Source organism: Anthonomus grandis, chromosome 6, assembly GCF_022605725.1.
Source record: "Anthonomus grandis grandis chromosome 6, icAntGran1.3, whole genome shotgun sequence".
Lineage (NCBI taxonomy): Eukaryota > Metazoa > Arthropoda > Insecta > Coleoptera > Curculionidae > Anthonomus > Anthonomus grandis.
Window position 1 is genome coordinate 23,597,224 of NC_065551.1, and position 25,630 is coordinate 23,622,853.

A 25,630-nucleotide genomic window follows, 5' to 3' on the forward strand; every position below is an offset into this window, starting at 1 on the left:
AACACAAAATATGAAATTAAGTTTTGATGTACCTATAAATATCATTAAAGTATTGCAGGGTACAGGCATATGCAGATGACACTGAGATTTATTTTAGTTTTAATGTTGAAAACAAACCTTTGGCTGTGGATTTGATTAATTAGCATTTACATTTACTGAGCAAATTAGCGGCAAGCGTTAGAGTTAAATTCATTATAATTATATTTAATGTTATTTAGAAATAAACATATAAAGAATACTCTAAAAGAAAATATTGACACAACACAAAACTACAGTGAATCTTAGTGTCCTATAGATTCTCTATAATTTTCGACATATTTTAAGTTTCTATTAACTTAAATTGTTGTAGTGTTGTATACAGCTTTTTCATTGATTTTCTTATTTATATAATTTTTTTTTATACTAGAGAATTAAAGGTAGAGTAAAAGTTAATGAAGCATTCTAGAAATTGCTTGAATTGAACAGAAAATGACATAGATCATATTAGCGACGTTGCCGAAATGACATAATTGTGTTTTGGTAGCAAAAGTATGCAAGGAATGTATTATTTGTATTTGACATAACATCCTTCAATAGGGAGAGCGGCACTGGATATATTTCTTAACTTATCGAACGAATATTAATAAATTTGGATAAATATATTGAATAAAATAGACAAAAGCCTCAAGTAAATCGCATTATTGATGGAATACAAATCAAAGATTTTCTTGTAGTTGTAATATTCATTTAAATTAATTTTTTACTAAATATGTAGTTCATTAATAAGAAGTTTATCTATTTAGTTGTTTGATACATTTCAAATCTAGAAAAATCAATGATTTACTTTTACCAATAATATTAAATAAATAAGCCGTAAAACTGGTTTATTCAAATCTATCCAAAACTTATTTTTGGTTAAATAATCACACACAATAAGTGTGACAATCACACACGTGCAACATTGTTTCTATAAAAATTATTTTATAGGCCGATTGATTTCTGCTAACCTCTAATATTGTCGACGTTGCATAATTGACAATTTTGCGTTTTCAGTTTCAGTCCTCATGTATTTTATGAATTTTGGGACGCTTAGGAATAACAGGGGCTAAATAATGGATTATAATGTTTATTCTTGTCTAAAGTTTGTCTCAGAAAACAAACACTTTAGGATCATTTAGACCAAATTTGAAAAATGTAATGGGATACAAATTTAAATAATAGATAAGAAAACGAAATATACCCAATTTTTTGTGTATGTAGTATATCCATCTCAGACCAAATTATAATCGAAAATCAAATAAAACGCCAATGATAGCAATAAAATGCTAATTCTTATCTAAAAAGCGACAAAAAAATTAATTTATTGTCTTCTTCAACCTTATCTATTTCAGAACCCAATTATCATCAAAACTACAGATAACCACAGATATAACTCCAGAACAACTATATCAGAAAAGTCCTGCAGCGATTTTTTCAAAAATGAAAATTGGCCGAGTTATAAACTGTCAAAGTTGCAAAATCGTGCGGCCTAGAAGTCTTTGGAGAGTGAAAATAAATTTTCATAGTAAAAAAAGATTGTTGCCTAACTTAACTGATACTGAGTTGAAAAAACAGGCAGATTGTTGCGCAATATTGCCTGCCAAGATTCGTGTGCTTGTAGAGCCAATAACTCAGTACGCACAATTTTACTTAACTTTGACAGTTCCTAGATCGGCCAATTTAGATTTTTGAAAAAAATGCAGAAAGACTTTTCGTCTTTAAATCAACCTGAACATACGTGATTTTGCTATGCTCCATCGATTTTGAGACACCGTGTACAAAAAATCCAACATTTTACTGTAATTAAAAAAAAAGTCTTAATTGCTGACGCTGAACAAAATTGTTGAACAGTTTTACTTTATATTAAAGTTAATAAGGTAATGAGCATATATTTACTTAATAAAAATAAACCTGCAAATGTACGTTTCTAATCTCTTTTAAAAAATATGCTGCATTGCAAAAGAATTTCACGCTGAACAGCGAAGAAAAAGCAATTTTTTTCAAAAGCACCCTCGACCTCTTAAATGAGTCGGAGATAAAAGATAAAAATCATGTTTGCGCTTGAGCTTTTAAATATTAAAATTCCCGTAATAAGAGTCTGGCTCATACCAACTCTAAAAATTTGGCTCAAGCTTTTGTTCTTTAACTCTTTGTCGTTTCTAGACATTTCATAAGTCAAAGTGATTACCCAACCCAACCCAACATAAGTTTCGAAAACTTAGCACTAACTTCCTTAAGCCATCTTGATGCGGTAGTTCACAACTGGTTAACTAAGTATATATTTTACTATGTGAAATTCTTTTATTGTTTAGAGGAAAACAATGTGCTGCCGTACAACAGGTTAAAATAATAAACTAAAAATCGATATTCCCAAATGTTGTGCCAGATTTCATGGCCCTAAATAGAATCCTTTGCCCTATAAAATCATAAAATGGAAATAAATTTTTAAACAAAGGAGACAAAAGCAGTGGCACATTATTTAAAGTTTCTCCAGAAATACTACAATTTACTAGAAGGTTAAGAATAATAGCTCCGGATGGCTAAACTGAGAATGGAGCCTTTTGTTTTGTAGATAAAAAAGAAAAAAGTGTTATGTGTCTTAAAATTTATGGGCAATGGTTAATGAGCGATAAATTTTACTTGGCTTAATAGTTTGAAATATAAACTATAATTCTATAAATAGAAAAGGTTAATAGTAATTTATTTTCTTTGAGGCGCCATTTGGGCCCGAACTTAATTTAAATTATTTAGTTGGAATTTCCTTCTAAAGGTTGGATTCATACTTGCTTTGACTGGCAGTATTCTGTTGAAATTGCTGTTCCAGATTATATAAAATGTTTCATTTTTCATGTTTTATCAAAATAGATACTGAATATGAATTTTTAAACAACATGACTGAAACTCCCCTTTTCAATGGTACACTGAGCAAAGGGAGCTATATTAAGGAGCAAAATATTTAACAAGTTAATTAAGATATTTACTAGAGTGTAAAGTGCACCGCTTTTTGTTTTGTACATAAGAGAAAAAACATTTCTGTTTTTTTTATGCTTGCTTTTTGGGCTGTAACATTTATAGGCGCATTATTTATGATAATGAGGGTTACTACAGGATTTTTATCAATAAGTTTATCAATAGAGTTTGGAAGTTACAAGGGTTTTAAAATAATATAGTTACCGGAAATTTTTAAGAGAAAGAAATACCTTTCAAAAGCATAAATTGAATTCAGGTACCTGCTATCTTTTCAATAATTTTTACATTTTTCGAAAAAATGTAACGAGACAATTCAAGATTCGGTCGCCAAATTATACATTCCAGGTTAGTAGATGTTTTTTACATATAGAGTTATAATATATGAGATAAAAACAGGCATTTAATATATGTATTTCAATCGTACCCTTCCCAATGATTATTTTAAACATTACAAGAAAATAAGAAGAAAATCATTTTTGTAAATTTAGCGAAGAGATCGGAAACAATTAAAAAACATTTTTTTTTACTAAAATGTATTCATAAAACCGAAATTTCTTTTAAAAACAAATTCAAATTGAATTCTAATTAAAATCACAGAATTTGTTGTTATTTGCAATCATTTAACATATTTGATGAAATATGGTCGAAATTATATTAATTATATTATATTATTCCTTATTGAACTTAACTAGCAAGATGATCGACTGCATATAAAATTTATAAATACATTTAAAACAATCGAAAGTATCATTGTTAAAGAATAAACTAATCCATACTCGGAGAAAAAAGTGCGGAATAATTAACCAGTGGAAAAAAAACTATTATAAAAAACTTGGGAAAAAGAAACATTTCTATTGCAAGAAAATGTAATTTTTTGTGAATTGAAGATAATAATTATTAATACATAATTTAATATATATCTTTTTAGAAAAAATCAAAAAACCTTGCTATTATTAACCCGGGCAATTTTTAGCATAATAGTGATAATTTTTATTTAAATATAAAATTCATTATACTTGTAGAAAAGGCTCTTGGTAAAATTTAATTTACAAATTAAGTCATAGAATAAAATTGTTTTTCTTTATTTATTAAAAATATTGACGCTTTTGATTTACATTTGAAACGTTTTATCAATATTGAATTAAAATGCATACAATGAAATCAGCGGAAATACAAAAAGAAAATTTTCGATGTATAGACTAATTGTTATTTAAATTTTTAAATAATATGCATACAGGGATTGGCAAGTATATCCTAATAGCTACATAAATATCAATGTCACATGTCACCTATCATTTTTCTTTAAAAGAGAGAGAGACATTTTGTAAACAGGATGTTACAAAATTCAACATACATATTTGAGGAATATATTCCTGGCGTTTAACTAGGATTTTTTTCCTATAAACAAACCTAAAATTCACCCTTTCTATAACTTTCTATATTTCTTATATTCCTTCCATCGCAAATTAAACAAAAGAAAAAATATTTTGTTTTTTCTGAAATTCTACAGGCCCTTTGGTTTTTGGACAATTAATTTCTTTCCGACTTATGTTACCTCTAATTCAAAGGGATGAATGAAAACTTATATAAATAGCATAATAACAGAAAGTAATTAATAAAAGCATATAAATTACTTTCTGTGGTTACTTCTATTAGAGCTAACTGATCTTTAAAGTAATACGTAAAAAGATCATTCACAATGCTAAATATTTATAGGAAGGAAAGCTCGATTTTAACCAAGAAATATGTCCCTCAATATTTGTATTAAATTTTGGCATACCCTGTATTTAATCTAATAAGTCTAAATGATTTAAACTTGAGAAAATTTAGTTTTTCTTTTCTATGCCCTTTACTCTCTTTGTGTTTTTATTACGCATTTTTATTACTTTCCTCATAAATCTTTTAAAATGAGATTGCTAAGTTCGTATAGTTTTTACCAAAAAGTCTATTTTTAATTTTTCTTTATAAATCATAGGGTAAGAAATATTCAAAATTGCACACCTCTAAGAGTAATTTAAGTAAAACATACAATAGCGGTTATATCACGCCTTTCACAGTAATATTCTGGACATACGGCAACAGCGCCTACATGCGCAAGCGTACTTGGCGACTCAGATGACTCAAGCAGTCGTTTCTAGTGGGCTGACTAGAAATCGGGAGAACTCGTGAATAAATAAGCTTACGCTGCTGCCATATCATCCCCAAAGTACTAGGGCACTTGAAATTATAGTAATAATTAATTATTGATTATTAATATTGACTATTAATCACTACTAAACTTATATTAAGTACATATATTAAATTACTTGTCCCTAGCACTAATAACAGAAAAAAAATTGAAATAATATTAAAATTGATTGCTCTAGTGTTTTATACAACACATTAGGCATCTCTTAAAACACACTACAAGTACATAATGAAAATACAATTTAATATGAGAAAATATAAATATTCTTTATGATTTTATTACGGCTCTTTTTTAATTTAAAAGAAAAACTAGATTTTATATTTAAACTAACAAAATTATGACAGGTGGGAGATAATAAAGCCACTGACAATCACTGTAATTAATCACATTCAAAACATTTTTCCGTCCTTATATATATTTCTTATTTACATATTTGCATATGTTCGAGGTTACTAAACACAATTATATTAGCCACTTTCCTTCACTAAATAAAAAATAAAGGTCTTAATTTTGCAGTAGTATCAAACTGCAAAAACGACCTGATATAGTAAGCGTTGCATTATCATCCTATCAATCAAAAAACACATCACATTTTAATCTATCGATTATTAATAGTATTAAGCTACTGAGATAAAAATATTGTTTCTATTTAAAAACTGATAAAGGAAACAAGGTTGATATTAAATACAAAGCAACATTTTTGAAACGAGAGTTTTATTTTTAGATAAACTGAAGCTACAACTACAACTTTTACATAATTCCAAAATTATAATGTTTACTAAAAATCCATAAACCTGGCAATAAAACGAGACTAATTGTCTTCCCTATAGAACCTCCTACTTACCATATTTCAAAGTTTTTAGTAAAGCAATTTAAGACCTTAAAATTACCTTACCAGTCAGCAATTTGTTTCAAAAGCCGATAATTTAATTTTAAGTAAAAATGAAATTCTTGTTTCTTTCAAAGTATCTTCTTTGCTCCCAAGCATTCCTGTACCAGCTTTGAAATACAAGATTAAACTTTTGAAAGTAACGGTTTCGATAATATATGAGAAATAATTAAATTAATAAAACTTTGAGAATAAATACAGTAATTTGTATTGTGAACAATATGTGGAAATATGCCTTTCTGGAAAAGTTCTTCGTGTTAACCGTTTTAAGTCAAATGGAAAAAATTAATTCCAATACTTTTCACGAGCTTGGTTAAAATATGTCTATGATGTATTTGCAGTATCCAACAAAAGCAAATATAATATTGATAATTTTGTAGAACAACTAAATAACTGTTTTCTATTAATTAAATTTACCTTGGAGAGAAGAGGAACGTATAACCAACTGCCATTCTTTTAATCAAAAATAATAATAATCGGTTAGAATTTGATATTTATAGAAAAGATATACTTCTTTTACATATAACTAGAGGCTCGAACCATTCTTTTCAACATAAAATGAGTAGCATGCACTTCTTGGACCATCATTTCATCTCATTTCCTCTAAGTAGTAATAGATTTAATAAAGAAAAAGACAGAATTAAAATAATTGCTAGGGTTCAATAGTTATGAATAGGATTATTGATGAACTAATTAAAATAAAGAAGTTTAATGTATTTCTTAAAATTAAAGACCATAGAAGTCCGGAATATATGAGATTATTTGTAACGATTGTGATAAGAAGCACATAGGGCAAGCAAGAAGATTAGTGTAGGATTTAAAGTGCATGTAACTGGCTGAACATGTTTCAAATACTGGTCACTTTGACGAAATACACATAAAATGACTTACGCCAGTTAATCGAAAATTAAATGTATATAAAAGGTTAGCAATTGTTAAAAATCAAAAAACCATTCTTAATAAGGATAAAGGTCTAATCCCTTATAGGCAATTATAAGTTAAGTTAGTGGTATGCTTCATTGGACTTTTCGCTTCATTAGTTACATCATTAGTATTTTAGTTTAGTTTTAATCTTCTCCCGAAAATGCTAATATCGTAACGAAACACATAAAGAGTTTTGGTTAGTGGTAGAACTGTTTTGTTATTTAAACATGTTTATTATTTGCTGAGGATTCAAAGATTTATGAAAAGATAACAACCTATTTTCATTGTTTTGACAAGATAATTTAGATAATATTATTAAGTGATCCAATGATAACAAATATTTATTTTAATGAAAGTGAACGGATAAAGCAATCCTATACTAAAAAACTAAAAAAGAGAAGGTTATATTATCCTCATACAAAATTAATAATATCTTATCTAAATATACAAGTGAAGTTGATTCAGGAATAATTTTTGATCCAAAATTGACCTTTACAGTACTTGCTAGATGTATATGTAGTAAAGCTTATCAAATGAAATCATAGTTAGGACAAAAGGTTTACAAGCCCTAATTGCTTACGTCAGCTGTATTTTGCCTGCATCAGAAGGGGGTACTGGAATATGCCTGCGCTATATTTTCTATAGGTATATTTCAAGTTTTACTCCAACTTGTGCAATAAATATTATCTCCAATCACTTGAAAAATTCACTAAAGATTGATTGATGATATAGTTATTAAACACACGATTTTCTAATTATAATCCTTTTAAATTAATAAATAGAGTTATCGATGATTCAACATTCTTATCTTATACAGACATTTTTATTCACAGTTATAATAATTTTTCAATACCAGCAATTTGGGAAAATTCAAATATTTATTAAACGTTTGGTTTGGTTGTTAAGGATTAAATGTGTGCTTTGTACTATAGATATTTAATGTAACCATATGTAATGTAACCTTTCTGTAAAATATAACAAAGAAGTAAAATCCTAAATAAATTAGGACACCGTAATATTAATTATAACTTTTTAATGAGGAAAGCTACAAACACACGTGGTCCAACGATCCGGGTAAAAACGAAAGAAAAACAACGTCCGACGGCGTCCCGACGCCAACGAGCGCTCGCTAGCGACTAAAACAGCGAATTTTAGACGCGCGCAAACGTACCACGGCCTTTTATTACGTACTTTTGCCGTTTTTATATTTCTCCTTCGTCTTTGTTTATTTATTTATTTATTTATGATGTCACAACGACCGACGGTTTTTCCTTTCTTGTCTCTGTCTTTTTTTGGGATGGCAGGAAATTACCGCAGTTGGAATTGTGACGTTGTCGCCTAGTTTAGCATCGCGGGGCTAGACGCGACCGAAATGCCGAGATCTAATTTAGGTTATTTGGCATTCCGTTTGCGGTTTATAAGTCCGAATTGAAGAAGGGTTGCCGGAGAGCGGGTTCATTTTTTAGGGCAGTTTATGGGAGACCAAAGCTCCCCTAATAGAGGGCCCCCGAATAAAAAAAGGCACGGGATTGCGTTTTATTAGGGCATTTACATAATTTAGGAGGTTTAAAGTTTCATTTTTTAGGCATATTTATTCACAATAGCTTTCTTTTATTGTAGTAAATATAAAGCATATTATTCTAAAATGCAAATTTTATTTTGGATTTAGATTTAGAAATGTAGATATATCCAAAAAAAATTGAGAAAAAGATTTCATTTTTGAATTGCTCGCTAAATTGTTTGTAATAAATCAGAGAGACCTGAATTGGAAGAAGCTTTCAGGTTCAATGAGAACATGTAATAGGTAAGTATATAGGTAAGTATAAGTATTAAAGTTTGAAACATGAAATGTGTGTTTTAAGAAAATACTGAGATAATTTTCATAAAAAATACCTAAACATCTGTTTTTCTCTTTTTTCACCATATTTGCACTAAGGAGCACTAAACTATTAAATTTAACATCTTATTTAAAAAAAGTTACTATTTTATATGGGACGTTCAAAAATTACGTTTAAATTATTCGAGTTTTTATAAGGCAATAAGTTGCCTAATTTAAATGGAGCACCCTGTATTTTATATCACCAATAAATGTGACAATGAATTCTGCTCCGAATTTAATAAGGTCTTCCTATACGTAATATTATACTAGCAATATTTAAAATTCGGCTTTTTTTAAACTCAAAACATAATATTTCATAGTAGGCGATAACAAGTTGATGTATCTATTATTTTATTCTTTTATTATTTTCTTGTATGTAAAAAGTAACTAATTTATAGCGTGGTGACCAAATTTAAATTTAAATAGTTATGGTTTTTGAGGCACAATGATTAACCTTAAATGCTAAGTTTAAATTATTAAACACCCTATTATAATTATTGATTACATCATACACAGTAGATTACCGATAGATATAATTTAAGACTGTAGTAACAAATTTACAGCGGCTTTTGAGAGCATTTGTGAAGTAATACTTTGAAAAGCTTCTCCTATCTGCTCTTTCATATTTTCTAGTGTAGTCGGAGGTAACTTAAAAACAAAATACATACATTACATATCCCCATAAGAAAAAATCCCGCGCGGTCAAATCCAGAAATCTTGGAGGCCACTCGTTAGGACTACCGTTACTCCTATCTATCGGTTATGGAAAATATTATTTAAAACGCCTTTCAATATGCCGGTGTAATATACGCTAATCCTTCTATATATAATCCATATTAACAGATACTTTTATTTACAGTAAGTCTATTATAAAAAAGATAAAAATATATTTTACACAGACATTTACGGTAGATATGTGGCGGTGCTGCATCCATTTGAAACCACATATTTATTCGAACGTATAGAGGAATATTCTCCAATAATACTAGAAAATCATTATTTAAGAACTCCAAAAATCTTGTTCCATCCAAATTTGCATAAAAAAAGTGCAGACCAATTACAAAGCCACCCATACATTAACAGATCATTTATGTTGATTATGGACTACTCTAAACGCATGCGGAGTAGTGATATAAATTATGTGTGTTAAAAGAGCCATTATTGTGAGAAGTGCATTCATTGGTAAATAGAACACTATTAAAAAAATTGTTATCTGCAACCTTATCCAAGACCGACATACAAAATTCAATTCTTTCGTTCTGGAAGACGATGAACTTTATAGAGATAAAAGAAACACTTGCTTCACTAATGTTATGATTTTCTGCAATTTGGTTTTGCCCGATATGAGGATCGTCGACAACTTTTGGAATAACGGCCAATTCAATATCTTTATTCTGCATTATAGGTTTTCTTTTAGGATCCGTCTCAACACTTCCAGTTACTTTAAATTGAACCAACAGTCTTTCAAAAGCGGCCTTATTTGGATGATTTTTATTGGGCAACCTTTGAACGTAGACGCGACATGCCAACAAGCTACTTTAGAGACATTGAATAAGAATAATGTAAATTTGTTCTTCTCTAGGGTAAACTTCATTTTCAATAAAGTAATTTAAGCAAAAAAAAACTGTTAAAGCCTAACCAAATTATTAAACAAGGATATTAAAAAAGCATTTAAGTAACTGATAAATAAATTATAAACAACATGGCCTCCCAACCTGTCATTGCCTACTCAGTGAATATTGAATAAATTGCAAAAAATCAACAAGTATTTTTTTGAAAAAAATAATATTCATAAAATGTGAATGTTTAGGTATAGAAAGACCCGATTCGAAAAAAAATTACAGGGCATTCCATTCAAATTAAGCAACTTATTGCCTTGTAAAAACAGTAATATTTTAAACCTAATTTTGGAACTCTTTCTATAAAATACTAACTTTTTCGTAAATAAAATAACATAGAAAACACATATTAAGAAATGTATAATTGAAATTCCCCCAGTATTTCCACGAAACAACACACTTTAATGTTTAGGCTGGATAAACCTTATTAAAATCTACCTTTATTAACGTTATAGAATCCAAATATGAAATAACATATAGGGTGTTGCATTTAAAAACACATAACTTTTATATGTTTCTGAACTTTGAACCGCCCTGCATGTTAAAAAAATAATTTTAAAAGATATTCTGAAACTTCTGTGATATTCTCAACTATTTAATTTTTTTTAACCTGTATTTTAGCCTAAGTATTTCGTATCGTATGTCGTGAATAACACTGTATATTAGCCTTTTGTTACATGCAAATTCTATCAGAATGTGTAGCAAGAATTTTAAATAAATTAGATTTAAACTAAAATAAAATCTAATTATTAGTAGGTAATATTTGCATATTTTTCATGGCGGGTTATCTTAAAACATCGCAGTTCTACACCGGTCTAAAGAGAGGTGTATTTCCGATTTCAGACAGCAAAAAATAGCAATAGTTTTAAAGGTTAAAGAATGTTCATATATTTGTAATGAAATATTTTGAGAATCAGATTAATTAAGCTTCGTTATCAACATCAGAAAAGGGTAGTAAAGCCATATTTTTCTGCATGAAATAAATTTTAATCTGATACCAAGTAAAAATTAATGTAAGCGACGTAAAGGTAAATGTAAATGACATTTAACATGTTTTTAAAGCTTGACTTACGCTTAAATATAAGTTCTTTTAAAAGTTTTTCAAAATCAAAAACCTAAAAAATGTTGATTCAAAAAATTCATTTGTCTCGGTGAAGATCGCCAATTAATAGGTACAGTTCAGAGAGACATTCATGCGATTTCCAATGGCTGTCTTCCACGTAAGACGATAACATAGTCTTTAGTACTCTGTTTACTCTCTCTATAAGGTTACAATGTGAAAAATAGTTAAGATTATACAAAATCTCAACACAATAGAGACTGCAAAGATTCATAACGACTCTTAAATTGAACTGCATTGTCACAACGCAACTGTTGACATACTCCAAAAATCATAAAGATATTCTCCTTAATAATTTTAGTTACAGAAGAATCTGCAGAACGACGCAGAAGGAAAAACAAACTAAACTTACTGAGGTTATTTATCATTACAATAATCATGTGGAGTTTTCGGAAGAGGACGTTACAGATCGGTACTAACAACTAACCAACATTTAGTACTTTACATCTACTTAGCCATAAGCCGGCTTCCTCTGTTCAAATCTAGTCTTCAGACAAATTTTACATATCCTTACTTAACGAGCAACATCACTTTTCATTTTCGGCCAATAGAAGATGATGGAAAGTCTTGTAAGTGCCAAGATGACCAGCAACTTTTTCCTCATTATGTTTACGTAAAAAATGTCTCGATCCTCTTTGGGAACCACCAATTTCCAATAATCTGAATCATTTCGAAGATATTAAGAGTCTCGTTTGATATGTTTGAAGATCTTACCGGCCTTAATTCGCCATTTGGGGTAATTAAAAGGAGATTTTTCAATCAGAAGACACATTTTGCTATACCAAGAGTCTTTAACATCACTAACATCTATAAAATTGGTTTCAATTTCACAAGGAATAGCTCTAGATAATGTATCTGGTACAATATGATCTTTGCACGATGATGAATATTATTGTAATCGCTTAACCGCGGTAACCATCTACCTAATCGACCTTGGGAATACTTAAGATTTTCTATATCATAATAAGGTACGACAATTAGTAGCGAGGTAAAACTTCGAAATTTTCAATTAGCATCTTAGTTTTTCGACTGCTCATAATGCTGCCAGAAATTCCCGCTGAGTGCTTAACTCCGCTTGGCTGATAGATGAAGATAATGAAAGGTTACAGATCACGAACTATCGATCGTCATACTTTTGAGTTAAGACTGCCCAAGACCATAAGCTGAAGTGTCAGTATAGAAGGGATGCTCAAGGTTTGAACGGGCAAATATAGGTGCTGAAACCAAGGCATCTTTTATTATCCCAAAAGATTCGTCAGAGTTAGAATCCCAGACAAACTTTATGTCTTTTCGCAGAGGTGTTGAAAGAGGGGCAATCGCATCGCAAAATTTTCACATGTAGAAGCTGCAATTGAGTCGGTGATTATTGGAAGGAACTAACTCTAAAAAACTAAAATGTTGAAAAAAACTGTATATAAGCTACGTTTGTAAGTTTACGAAAAAACGTTAAGGTAGACTAAAAACAACTTATATCGTAGGACATTTATCAAAAATATCAGTCACAGTTATGTTTTTAAAGTGGACCTAATTTTAAAAAATTACCTTAAAATTAGTTCATTTTAAAACCAATTGTTTTTTGTTTAAAAATAAACTAAACAAATTATTAGTTTTAACGATTTTTAATGAATTTAATTCCAAAGGATAAGAGCACGTGTAAGTCCCCCAAAGTAACCAATACGTAAGGCATTAAATATATTTAATGGCCTTGGTCTAATTCCTGGTTGTTTTAACTGAAACGTGTGCTTTTTTCATCTCCCTTTAAACTCCGATGTCTGCAGGTGACCATTTTGGAAATATTTAAACTCCACGTGAAACATGACGCTGGTGTAAAAGTTTTCTTTTGTTAACGGGGAACGTTTTTACCCTATGATTCAGTTGATATCACCAATTTTTTGTATAACGTTAGCCATCACCTATTAAAGTCCTTGATACCTTCCGTATGAATAGCTCTTATTGTTATGTTTAATTTTGCGTGAGCATTTTCAACTCATCCCAATCCAACTCAATATACTCCATAAGATCATAGCTGCGATCCGCTTTCTTTATACTTCGTTTAAACAGGCTGATGTCTTATCTCAGCCTAGAAATGAACGACCTGTTATGGGGAATCTTTGAATAATATTTTCAAACCTTCCTGACTCAACCAAAGCTAAGCAAAAACGAATGAAGGTGTGACTTTTAGCAAGACTGCACATAACAGCAAAATATGACAACCACGTCATCTTCCGCATTTGTTCTTGATAGTTGTTAAAAGTTACGTATTAAAACGAACTAACTGGTATTTAGTTCCTTTCACCACTCAACCGCATTTATCAAATGTCACTGATTAATGGGAGTCACTTCCTTTATTTACCAATATATAAGACATACTAAAAAATATGAGTTCACGTGTAAAAGTGAAATTCTTTGAGTTTGAGAGTTCTTTTTAATAATCACGAATTCAATTATAATGACGTCAAGATACCTAATGACAAACTGATCTAGTTCTGGACGCTGAAAGGTGGCACGAGCATTGTGCAGACCAAAAAGCATTCTAGCGAACTGAAAAAGTCCTTTGGAAAGTACGGTAAAGGCTGTAAAAGGACTAGAAGATAGTTCGAGCTTACTTTGCCAGCAAGCATTTTTAATGTCCAAAGTAGTTAAGTACGTTGCATCGCGTAGCTTGCGCAAAATATCTGCATTTTGATTAAAAAGATGTTGAAACCGAAATTTGGGACTTAATATTTCAGTAGTTTTTTTCCATTAATCATTTTTAAAAGTGGACAACTTACGCTAATAATAGAAAATTACAAGTGGAAATGAGTGGCTTTATATCTTAAGCTTATTTGCAGTGTTTTAGGCCTCTCACTGTAAGCTTATGCTATTTTGTAAATTTTTGTTATATTTAATTATTCGATTGAGATACAGTAAAGCTTTGATATTTATAGATAATGTAATATTTGTCCGTTTCATAAAACTAATTATGGTATTATTCAGCATATTTCTCCATTAGTTTGTAAGGCTTTAGGCAAACAAATCAATTTCATCGTTTCTTTAATAATTAAACTTTATAAAGATTTAGAGCATATTTTCTGATAGCTGTTATCTGTTTGTTAAAAGTTATAAATAAATAAAATAGATAAATAAAATTGGCGTTTTTTTCATATAACTTGCACAAATACATAGAAAAAATATCTCAGACTGAGATAAAATATTGAATAATTTTACTCTTTTTTTATCGTTTAATTTCTGGACTATCTGGTAATGGTATTTCTAGTACTATGAAATAAATATAAATTTGAAAAAAAATAAATTAAATACACCTTGGAGATTTTAACTCAAAACATCTTAATAACGTTTCGCCAAGACATTAATTGGCCAATCCTTATCACTTAGATGAGCGGCGCGGAGTCTTAACCTTTCAGGTATAACCATTAATATCAATTATTTAACTTTTGGAGTCACAATTTTACGCTGCTTGACTTTATAGTAAATTTCATTTTGAATGCAGGTCACCGGTGCGATATTAAATTATGATTAATGCGACACTGAGTGCCACAAATTGTAATTTTATGCAAATTTACAGGAGCTTATCTTGAGTGAATTCCTGTCACGTAAATTAAATAGACATGACTAACTACGGATTATTATTCGGTAAACGAATTTTCTGCATTGAACTAAGCCAGAAATAATCTTGGAAATAGTGGAAGTCTGGATAAATAAGGTAAAAAAATGTAAATTTTATTAACTTTGCCCATTGCATTATCGAAAAAATAGTTACACCATAGCCAAAACATAATTTTACACATAAATTACCTGGTAAATATAATTTTATCTTTAAACATTTTCATTCAAAGGCACAAAGGGACCACTGGGGTATGCAGATAATTTAGGATAATTTGATTTGTATTAGTTGGTTGGATACAAATAGAGCCACATAAATTAGTTTACTTAGTCAGATATAATATACATATGGTATGTTTAATAGCCAGTGAAAATTAATTCGGGATACAGTCCCTTTTGTCTAAGAGGGTTATTTTAAGCAGTATAAAAACTTATTACATTATCAAGGGTATGCTACCCTTAGGGCATACAAATTAACCCATATATCCCCGATCGATTTCTATTAAAATATAATTGAATTTGCTCCCCCTTTGGTATTTTCTAAAACGAGATGGTATTTTCCTTTTCTTTATTGCCCCTCGGTCAAATAAAGAGTTTCGCGTGTAACACGCTTTTTAAATATTTGGTTTGTTTTATTATTCCTAAAAGAAAATTGCTTTTCGGGTGCTGTTTACAAATTAATATGGGATGAGGTAATTTCGTCGGGAATTAAGAAATAAAAGGGATAAAATTAGGTCATTGTCATGCCCGTTTATTATCCTAAAAAGAGGTCGTTTGCTGACGGGAATGCAATTAGAGTTTTACTTAAAGGCTGACTTGAATGGGTGAATTTTCCAATAAATCTCAGTTTGTGTTGTCATGCTTGACCTTTTGTTCATGTGTTTGTATGTATATCTGTCTCTGTCATGTGATAAAATGGTAAACGTATATGAAGGGCCTTGTGTGTTTAGGATATGTTTTGTTTGAGAGAAGGTTTAGGTTCTATAGAGGGAGATTTCGTTACAAGGGTATTATATTGTATGAAAATCAATTCAAAATGTTATATTATTAGATGAAAATCAACTTAATACATCTTAAACTGTTATAATACTAATAACAGTTTTTTTATTATAGCTTTAATACTTTTTAGATGTTTTTATGGAATTTAGTACTCGCCCTATAAGCGTCCATTTTTTTTTATTTAGAATACTTAAAAATAAAATTACCAGTGGGGTCTGTAATAATAGCGGATAATAACAATTTAACTATGTACAAAAATCATTTTAATAATTTTGCTCAAAAATCGCATGTAGGGCGAGAAAAAGAAAACAAAATAAATTCGGATATAAAATGAATGGGTATTTTAGATATGTTTTTTTTATTATTAAGAAAAAACAACTAATAGCTCTTAATGTTTAAAGGACGTCTATTCAATTTTATAAAAGTTTCTAATGAGTTATTAAAGATAAAATAATAAAAATAACAATTTTTTTCTCGCTGCACAAAAGTTAAGAGATTTAGGACTTAGATTTATTTGATTTTTTTTTAATCATTTAAGAATTTAATACGCCGATTTGATAGACCAAAATTTGGTTATACAGATATCCAAGAGTTTCATATTAAAATTAACCAAAGGACTTAAACATTTAAAATTAAAATTGTTTCAGCAGGTAGCATTTAGTATTTAAAAATTTTAATTATTTTAATATCTATTTATTTAAAGAAAAATAGTTATAAAAATAGTGATATTATAGAATTTCAAAAATATAAAAAAAATTAAAATCTTAAAATAAAATAGAAGATTTTTGAAGTAAAAACTGGAAAATTTAATATTAAAATTTTTACTTCAAAGATACTAGAAAGAGTTTTAAAAAGTCAGATTAAAACATACTTAGATTAGAGCATAGTTTGCTATTTTCTCGATTATTCTTAGGCCTTTGATAAATAAAATCACTATTATAAATTAAATTTAATAAATAAATTCACTTTCTATTACTGACAATGCTCGAATTTCTAAATTTTGATGAGATCTTTCCGTCTCGAATCAGATTGTACTTGACATTCCGTACTAAGTCGGTGAAGCTTAATGGGATGAAATCCTCTGCTTTGAGTCTCTCTTGGAATGTACCACAACGATCTATTCTATTCTATACCCTGTATACATATCAGTTCATCCTTATGCCTAAACACACAAATTTAATTTTGATTTTTCTAACTAATCTTAATTATTTCAAGTAAAAACCACTGCTTATGTTTATACCATAGTAAATTTAAGATGCTTCTTTTTGGAAGATGCAGTCTAGGGGACACATTTATCGGGTACATGGTCAACTGATCAAATATACTAATGTGGCTAACAATTTTGCAATAGCCTTGGATGGTAAATTGAGATTTAGTAAGCATATTTATCAATATATCAAGAAGGCCTTTTTTAACCTGAAGCAACTTTAGTCAGAGGCAGCTTCTTAATAAAGATCTAGGGAAAGTTTTATGTGATACTCTTGTGCTACCTCATTTCGCTTATTGTGATGTTGTATATGGTTCATGCATCTTCGCAAGCAATTCAAGATGGGTTCAGTACATTCAAAATTTATTGCGTTAAATTTATAAGCGGTATGAGAAAACTTGATAAAGATGTGAGTAGTGAAATGCACGCAACGAAGTATTTTATTATGACTGGAAGCAAGTTACTTCATAGTCTAGTAATCTTCACAAAATATCTTTAAAAAGTGCTTCGAATAACTTTACCAGAAAATTAAGTTTACATATGATATTCATGACTTGGACTTAAAAATAAAATAAATATTTATTTATTTATTGTTACACTGCCTAACAGTTATTAAACCAATTTTAAAGCAGTATCAATACTACAAACAAAATTATTTCAGATTAAAGAAAAGCATCAGGCACTGTCGGAATCATGTTCCCTCAAGAGAGTCTGCATCATTGCAACACATAAAAAACACTGCCTCATGTTTATATGTAAATATGTCTCACGACTGAGACATATTCAAGATTTGGAATTTTAGAGACAGAATAGTTTTTTAAGTGTATCAATATCCTAAAATCCTCGGCTTAATCTGGTAATCAATACAAAAGTTCTAGATGATTTCTGGTTTCATAATGTTTGATAAAAGTGAGCTTATTATCAAAGGTTACGCCAAGATCCCTGAAATATTCAGATCTAAGTAGCGATTTATTTTTTATGGAATAGTTGCATACAATAAGGCTAGTTTTAAGAGTAAATGACAGCACTTGGAATTTATCAATGTTCATCTCCAGTTTACTTAAATTGCACCAGTTAAAGACTCTGGATCATTCTGAAGAATTAGGCAGTTATTGATAAAATTAATACTGTAAAGAAGTTTGGAGTCATCTCCATATAGAAAACCTAGAGAGCTGAGCTGTTTATACACCTCATTAGTAAAGATATCAAACAAGAAAGGCCAAGAACTCAACCCTGAGGAACTCCAGAAGCAAAATCGTAATGCTGAGAAATAAATATCAGATTCAGCGTGGCAGTTTGAAATAGTAGTACCCCCTTTCGAGAAACAATGTTGACAGGTAGAAATTACATAATATAGTATCAAGTGCAGGTTATGACAATAAAGAGGATAGAAACTGGTATATATATAGGACATAGATCAGTTTCGGGAAGACCACGTAAGATTCGTGGGAAAAATTTAGACGCTGTAGTGAATTTAGGAAAACAAAATTAAAGCCTAGGATTTCGAAAACTGATCAGTATATTTATAAATCAACGAAGAATAAATGTGTTTCCAGAAACTATCCGCATGGTACTGAAAAAGCAAGGCTATCAGACATATCAAGAAAACCAAGAAAGATCCCTGCATATAACCTCGACAAAAGCATTGAATAATGGACTTTTATCAACGTTTTCCAGGAGACAACTTCAAAAATATGTATATATTCGACGAGAGTGGTTTCCAGATTAATGTAAACCATCATAAAATCTGTCAAGAGAAAATGTTAGTGTTGAAATTTCCAAATTGTCCACTAAAATATTGGTTTTAGGGAGCAATATTTCACCCTAGTATTTACGCTTCTCTGTATAGTTGATAGCACTATTAACAGTGCAAAGTATAGTGATATTTTAAATTATTTTTTCTTGAAACGCCTCATGCTTAACATCCAGAGGGGTGAAGTTTTTTGCAGGATAATGCAAAAAATACTCAAGCTTGGATGCAAAAACTTTGTTTAAATCGTTTGGCTTTATAGGGTTATTACCTATTTTATAATTTAAATAATAAAAATATATACTTCATTGTATGTTGTATGTTCACAGTATAATCCGAGGAAGTAATTGGGAAAGAGTTAGTGGGAATAAACGATTTTTTTTTAAACTCGGAGAAAGCATCAATAATTTGTTAAGTGTCGGCGATGTGTTAGATGATCATTGTATACCATAGCATTTGGGATTTAAGTAGAACCCGATCGTTTAGAGCTTAAATATGATCAAAATTTGTTTGGATTAACTTTGACTCGTTGTTCTGCGTGGAGTATAAATTGTTTAGGTGAGACTTCAATATCTCTTTTAATTTGAGGCTAAACAAATTGTAAAAAAAATCCTGATAGATGGTAATGTCTATGATTTTGATACCGCCAATGAATTGTGCTTTTTAGGTGAATATTCTTTTTAATTCCAGCAGTGCACCATAGAGATGATTTCAGTTTTGATACATGTGTTGTCTTATTATAACTGGTAAATAGGAATTTATAGATCTCATCGTAATCTAAGATTAATTCGGTGTCTTAATAATTAGGTGACCAGTCCGTAGACAACAATTCCTAATATAAACTAATAAAATTTGGTTTTTTCAATATGTTTTATATTCTATATCTCCAATATTTTCCTTGTGAAGCATTTTTAGTTACTGTAAGTTGTTGAGTAAATGTTAATTAGAAGAAATGGGTGATGTGGAACTGATTTGCTGATCAGGTAAATGACTTCCTTGACACTAAATTGAGCATCATTAAAATGTAGAAGATCTAGCAAGGTATTTTTGAAGTTTCTTGTGATGTTGAAATTATGAGAATTTAGGATGTTAATGAGCCTCGTTAATTTGGTGGATAAAAGTGTTCTACGTAATTACCATATTCAGCGACATTAAGGTCATATGGTGAATCTTGCAATATTAAGAAGTGATAAACTGGCTCAAGGTCATTTAAAAAGCAGGATGACGATTATAATAATACATTTATTCCAGAATAAACGTTTGGAGCCGATTATGTCAATGTGGTCATGTATGAGTTTTAGGGAAAAGGATGACTGTACTATTTATTGCCAAAATAATACAGTCGATTTTCATCTCTCTCCAAACCAGTAGCAATTTGATTACGATTACACCCTTAAAATTATAAGTTGATCAGATCTAGTCAGCTTTCGGTGAAAGCTATAATTCCATAATCACAGTGTGTGGAAGAGTAGCGAATATTCATTAGTTTAGTGCGAATTCCACCTGTATTTTTAGAAGCAACATTAAAATATGATATTATATATATAATTCCTATATTAGAAATAAAGGCCGTGTTTATACAACTTTTAGTAATGCAAAACTCACAAATCTTAATTGAATATATAAGCATAAGCTTAATTAACTTAATTAATGCATAACTTAAGCATAAAACTGCATAACATTCATAAATTTTTTTCAGAGCATAAATTTTGAAATTTGTCAACTTCCTGCTTATGCATTATGAGTTATTATAGTGAGGGGGTATATAAGCGGATGTTTATGGCTGTAATATTTAAAATTTAAAAATAGGACTTATGACTAGACATTTCAAAAATTGCATATGCCCCAGAATCGTTTGTTACTTGTATTCACATTTGACATTTAAATTTACAAAAGTATATAAATTTAAAAAAATTTTACTAAATTTAAAAAAAAAGCACAACTATTTGAAGCAAAATACCTTAATAACAAAAAAACCGGACTAAAAAGATACTCAGTTTTAAATCGTATTAGAGGCATTAACTGAAGAATGATTTAACAACAACAAACATGAAATTACAGAGTTAAAAGTTAATCCAGCTTTCAGTGTTCACATTTTAAACTTAGACTTACTTAAAAATAGAATTACAAAAAACAACCAAATAAAGATTGAAACGTTTTATTAATTCAGGCTCGAAATGTTGGTATTTTTTCTGACCATTTTATGTTTTATACCAGTATCACCAGTCTGGGATATAAGAGCAGATTTTAGATATAATTGGTTTTTTATAGTAAATGTTTCAAGGCACATATTTTAGGTCCTTCAGATTTTGTTCCAAAATCACCCGATCTAAACAGAACAGAAATAAACAGAATACTATATAAAAAGTCTCAGAGATTAATATTTTTTTCCTTAAAAAAGACAAATAATAACAAATTGATTTAGTATAAGAACTACAATACCAAAAATTATTTAAAATTTCGATTGCGCTATTTTTCACATTATATGGCAACAATGCTAGCACGAGTCACGACGACTCTGGCCGATTTTTAGGTTATGCTTTTTTGTTCAAAATGTTTGTGACATTCTCATATTATATACATACTAGACTCTTTACCTTACTTACAATAATCGTTTTCACAGATGTGCTAAATAAAAAAACGCTGACATCACCCTACGAATGAAAGTCAACTAGCGCAAGCCACCTAAATCCAAAAGAAATAGCTTTTTCCTGTTCCCCTTAGTTTTTTTTTCTCGGCTAATAGCAAAAAAGCATTTCCACTGAGGGCAATCAATAGCTCTTTGTCGGACATCCTTTTTCATTTTCCAGATTCACTTCCGCTTTTCCTCGTTTTTTCACCGGATTGTGATAGATTATTCAATTTTCCGCTGATCGGCACAAAGGCAGAATGCAATAATTAATACAATAAAGAAAAACCATTAATAAAACCAATATTTACTAAAATACGACCTCGTTTTGAAGATAAAACGGTTTCGTTTTAGAAAACGAACATGCTCCAGGAATGCTGTACATTTTCTCTTCCCGAGCGTTTTATCAGAATGGAGAATTTGTTAGCGGAACTTCCCTTACACATCCTATCTGGAAAGACATAATTTATTTTATTTTTAGAGAAAATAAAGGAAACTGTTTATGTTTGGTGCTCACCCTTGAACCGCGCCGTAGATTTCGTTTTTGTTTGGACGGTAAATCATGTCCTGGAAACGTTTGCTCTGGGGTTTTATTTATTTTTATCGAAACGCGAGCTGCAATACCTTTGGGGATAAGTTTATCTCGTTTATGGCCAAGCGAACCGAATAGACAGAGATTTGTGACAATGGAACACATTTTTGAGTTTATCCTGCCTCTGTACGAGATTTTCGTTTGTTTGTGTTTGCATGGCTAATTTAGTATAAAGTACAGTTGATTTTAAATAATGTTAATCTATTTTCTTACTATAGAAATGAACTTTCTTACTAAGAAAATGTATTTTTATTCAAAAGTTAAGATATTGAAAAATAGATTGGCAATGTGGTATTGATAAATTTTATAGAGTTTAAAAAGTCAAAGAAAGGTTTAAAATTTCCCATTTCGAAAATATTAAATTGAGAATTAAAGAACAAGCCAAAATCTCTAATTCTCAAAAGAAGACAACCTTGTGAATAATTGAAGAAAAATAGATAGAAACCCCTACATATTTTACTAGAAACTCCTATATATTTTATTTTTTTATATCTAATATTCAAACTCAACCAAAGCAGTTTTGTTAATACAAAATTTTAACAAGAAAAATGCATTCATGATATTTTCAGTCTAAAGATCTTCTATAACCATATTGAATACCAAAAATCAATAAAATTGATTGGTATGTCAATTAAGACACCACCTGCAGATGTTCTTTGATTAAAGCCACATATATCAGATATTTCTGATATTTCATCCATCAAAAGGAGACGCACTTTTTTTCCCAAAATATCAGTAATATCCAAATTCCTATAAAATTTTAGTATCTGGATACCGGTTCATGACATTTGCATGCTAAGACCCATATACAGAGTTGACTAGTTAATATTTTCTCCCTTTAAAGTTTTTCTTATAATTTGTTTTTCAAGTCAGTTTCTACTGGATTAGATTCAGTATTGGCAACTCAAACCCTTCAGAAACTGAATAGTATAAAAGCTGGATAGTGTTCATCCTGAACCACGTCATGGTTTTTTTTGTTTGGAAGGTAAATCATGTCCTGGAAACGTCTGCCCTAGATTTTTATTTATTTCTATCAAAACTCGAGTTTCAATACATTTATTTATTATCTCGTTTATTACCAAGCCAACCAAATAGATAGAGATTTGTGACAATGGAGCATATTTTCGAGTGTTATCACGCTATAAAGGATTCTCGCTTGCGTTTGCTTGGCTAATTCAGTATAAAGCGCAGCTAATCTTAAATACTGTTAAACTATTTTCTTACTGTGGAAAGACATATAATTTTATTCAAAAGTTAAGATATTAAAAAAAAGATTCGCAATGTGGAATAAAGAAATTTTTATAGAGTTTATAAAGTCAAAAAATTCTTTAAAATTTTCTATACCAGAAATATTAAACTCAGAATTAAAAAACAAACCAAAATCTTCTAATTTTTAAAGAAAACAATACTGTGATTCAGCGAACAAAAATAAATAGGAACCTCTACCTAATTTACTAAAAACTCCTATAAATTTTATTTTTTTATATCTAATAATCAAACTCAACCAATGCAATTGTTCTTAATATAAAACTTTAATAAGGAAAAAATGATTTCATGATATAATTTTAATCTAAAGGCCTTGGACAACCATCTTGAATATTGAACATCTTGAAATATGAAACTTGAATGTTAATGTTACCCTTGATAATTTATTTATAAGTTGCTCCTGCTTCCTTATATTTCCTTTAAACGAAAATGGATCATAGCACATATACTTAATCATATCATAGTGCGTAAGTCTCAGCATGATAATCTTCCACTTCACTTCTTATTTTCTTTTAATTTTTGAAATTAGAATCCACATTAGTGGATTATCTTATACGGACAGTTCCAAAAATCCAGTTCTTGCAAGTTTATCTAAATCTTGATTTCGAACCATTTTTTTTTGCTTTTTGTTGCTGGTGTTCATTGTTGATTTGGATAAAAGGCGAGTTGAACCATCATCAATATCTAATTTTTCCATAGTGGTAAAATCATACTGATAGCATTGACTTATTAATAAGGACTTATTTGGGTGGTTTAATTGATAATGAATATTTGTCCTAAAATACTTCTACCAAGCGAGAAAGGTTGTTTTACTAATAGAGTACATATAAAAGAGGAAGAAAGTTCACTCTATCACAGATTTTTGATATTTATAATTTATCAATTCTACAAAGCAAAACAAGCAGACCGCAGTGCAGGGAACCGCCGGTGTTCATAAAGAATTTCTTCAACGACAAAATAAGAGAAGCAAATTAATATATTTAGGATCAGCAACTTCCTTCATTGTTTAATTTCGATCATTGATTTCCTTTCGATCGAAATCGATAAAAAAAAATTGTCCCTACCAATTTGCTCTGATAAGTACACCAAGTTATTCCTCAGTTCTTACCTTCATCTCACTTTTCAAGATAATTAACACCTAAATTAGTGAAAGGAATCCACTTAAACTCAGTGAGCTATCACATAAAATTATTGAGATTGAAAACAAAATTACAAAACTTTCAATTTTGTTGTTTAATTTTCAGGCAAAGTGGCCACAGATGATCGAGATAGCACACCTGAAAACTTCCATAACACTTTCACGTAAACCCAGCGGTGCGGTAATAATATACCAGTATTCCAAACAATGTACCACATACACATTACCCCCATATTGATTTTAAACAAATTTTAATTAAAGTCAACGTCAATCGCATTTCCATTCGACCGGCCGCCTGTCGGTCATCCGGAAGAGCCTTAACTTGTCAACGCGGTGTATTTTAAACAATTATTTTTCCTACTAAATTACTGGGGGAAAATTGAAATTTCCTTTAGAAGTTACGAGAGAAGCATTTTTCTGTTCCGTTTTAATTAAACGTTGAATAATTTAAAGCGGTTTTGTGCCCTCTGCAGAGCATAAAATGGATTTTTGATGGAGTGGATCATAAAAGAAGTTTATATCCTATCAGATTATGCATATGTAAAGCCGAAAACTTTACGTGTGTATTTCCATAACACAAATAATACGACATACCTGTCGCAACTTATAATTATTTCTCTGTTCCCTTGCCTCAAATATATTTAACTTACTACGTTATGCAAGACAGAGTAAAATCACGTTACCTGAACACACATATATTGATCATACTTGCTCTTCTCAGTTGTTAGTATTCCAGGCAGAATATACGCCTCGACTTCGTACATCACAAATTAAATTACACGCCTGGCTGAAAACTTATAAATTGGCATTTAAGTTTAATTTGGCAACTTTAGCTGGAA

The 25,630-nt window shown here is 29.9% G+C and overlaps 1 protein-coding gene across 3 annotated transcripts in view; it reads right to left on the reverse strand.

Moving 5' to 3' along the window:
* Positions 1-25,630, reverse strand: part of LOC126737876 (cytochrome b5 reductase 4) — a 162,783-nt gene that overhangs the window by 47,431 nt on the left and 89,722 nt on the right. The window contains exon 1 of one of the 3 annotated variants that reach the window (XM_050442955.1): positions 25,475-25,494. The exons of the other annotated variants lie outside the window; for them this stretch is intronic. The gene's annotated coding sequence lies outside the window, so the exon portion shown is untranslated. Of the gene's footprint in view, positions 1-25,474; positions 25,495-25,630 lie in introns of those variants that run through there. 3 annotated transcript variants of the gene reach the window in all.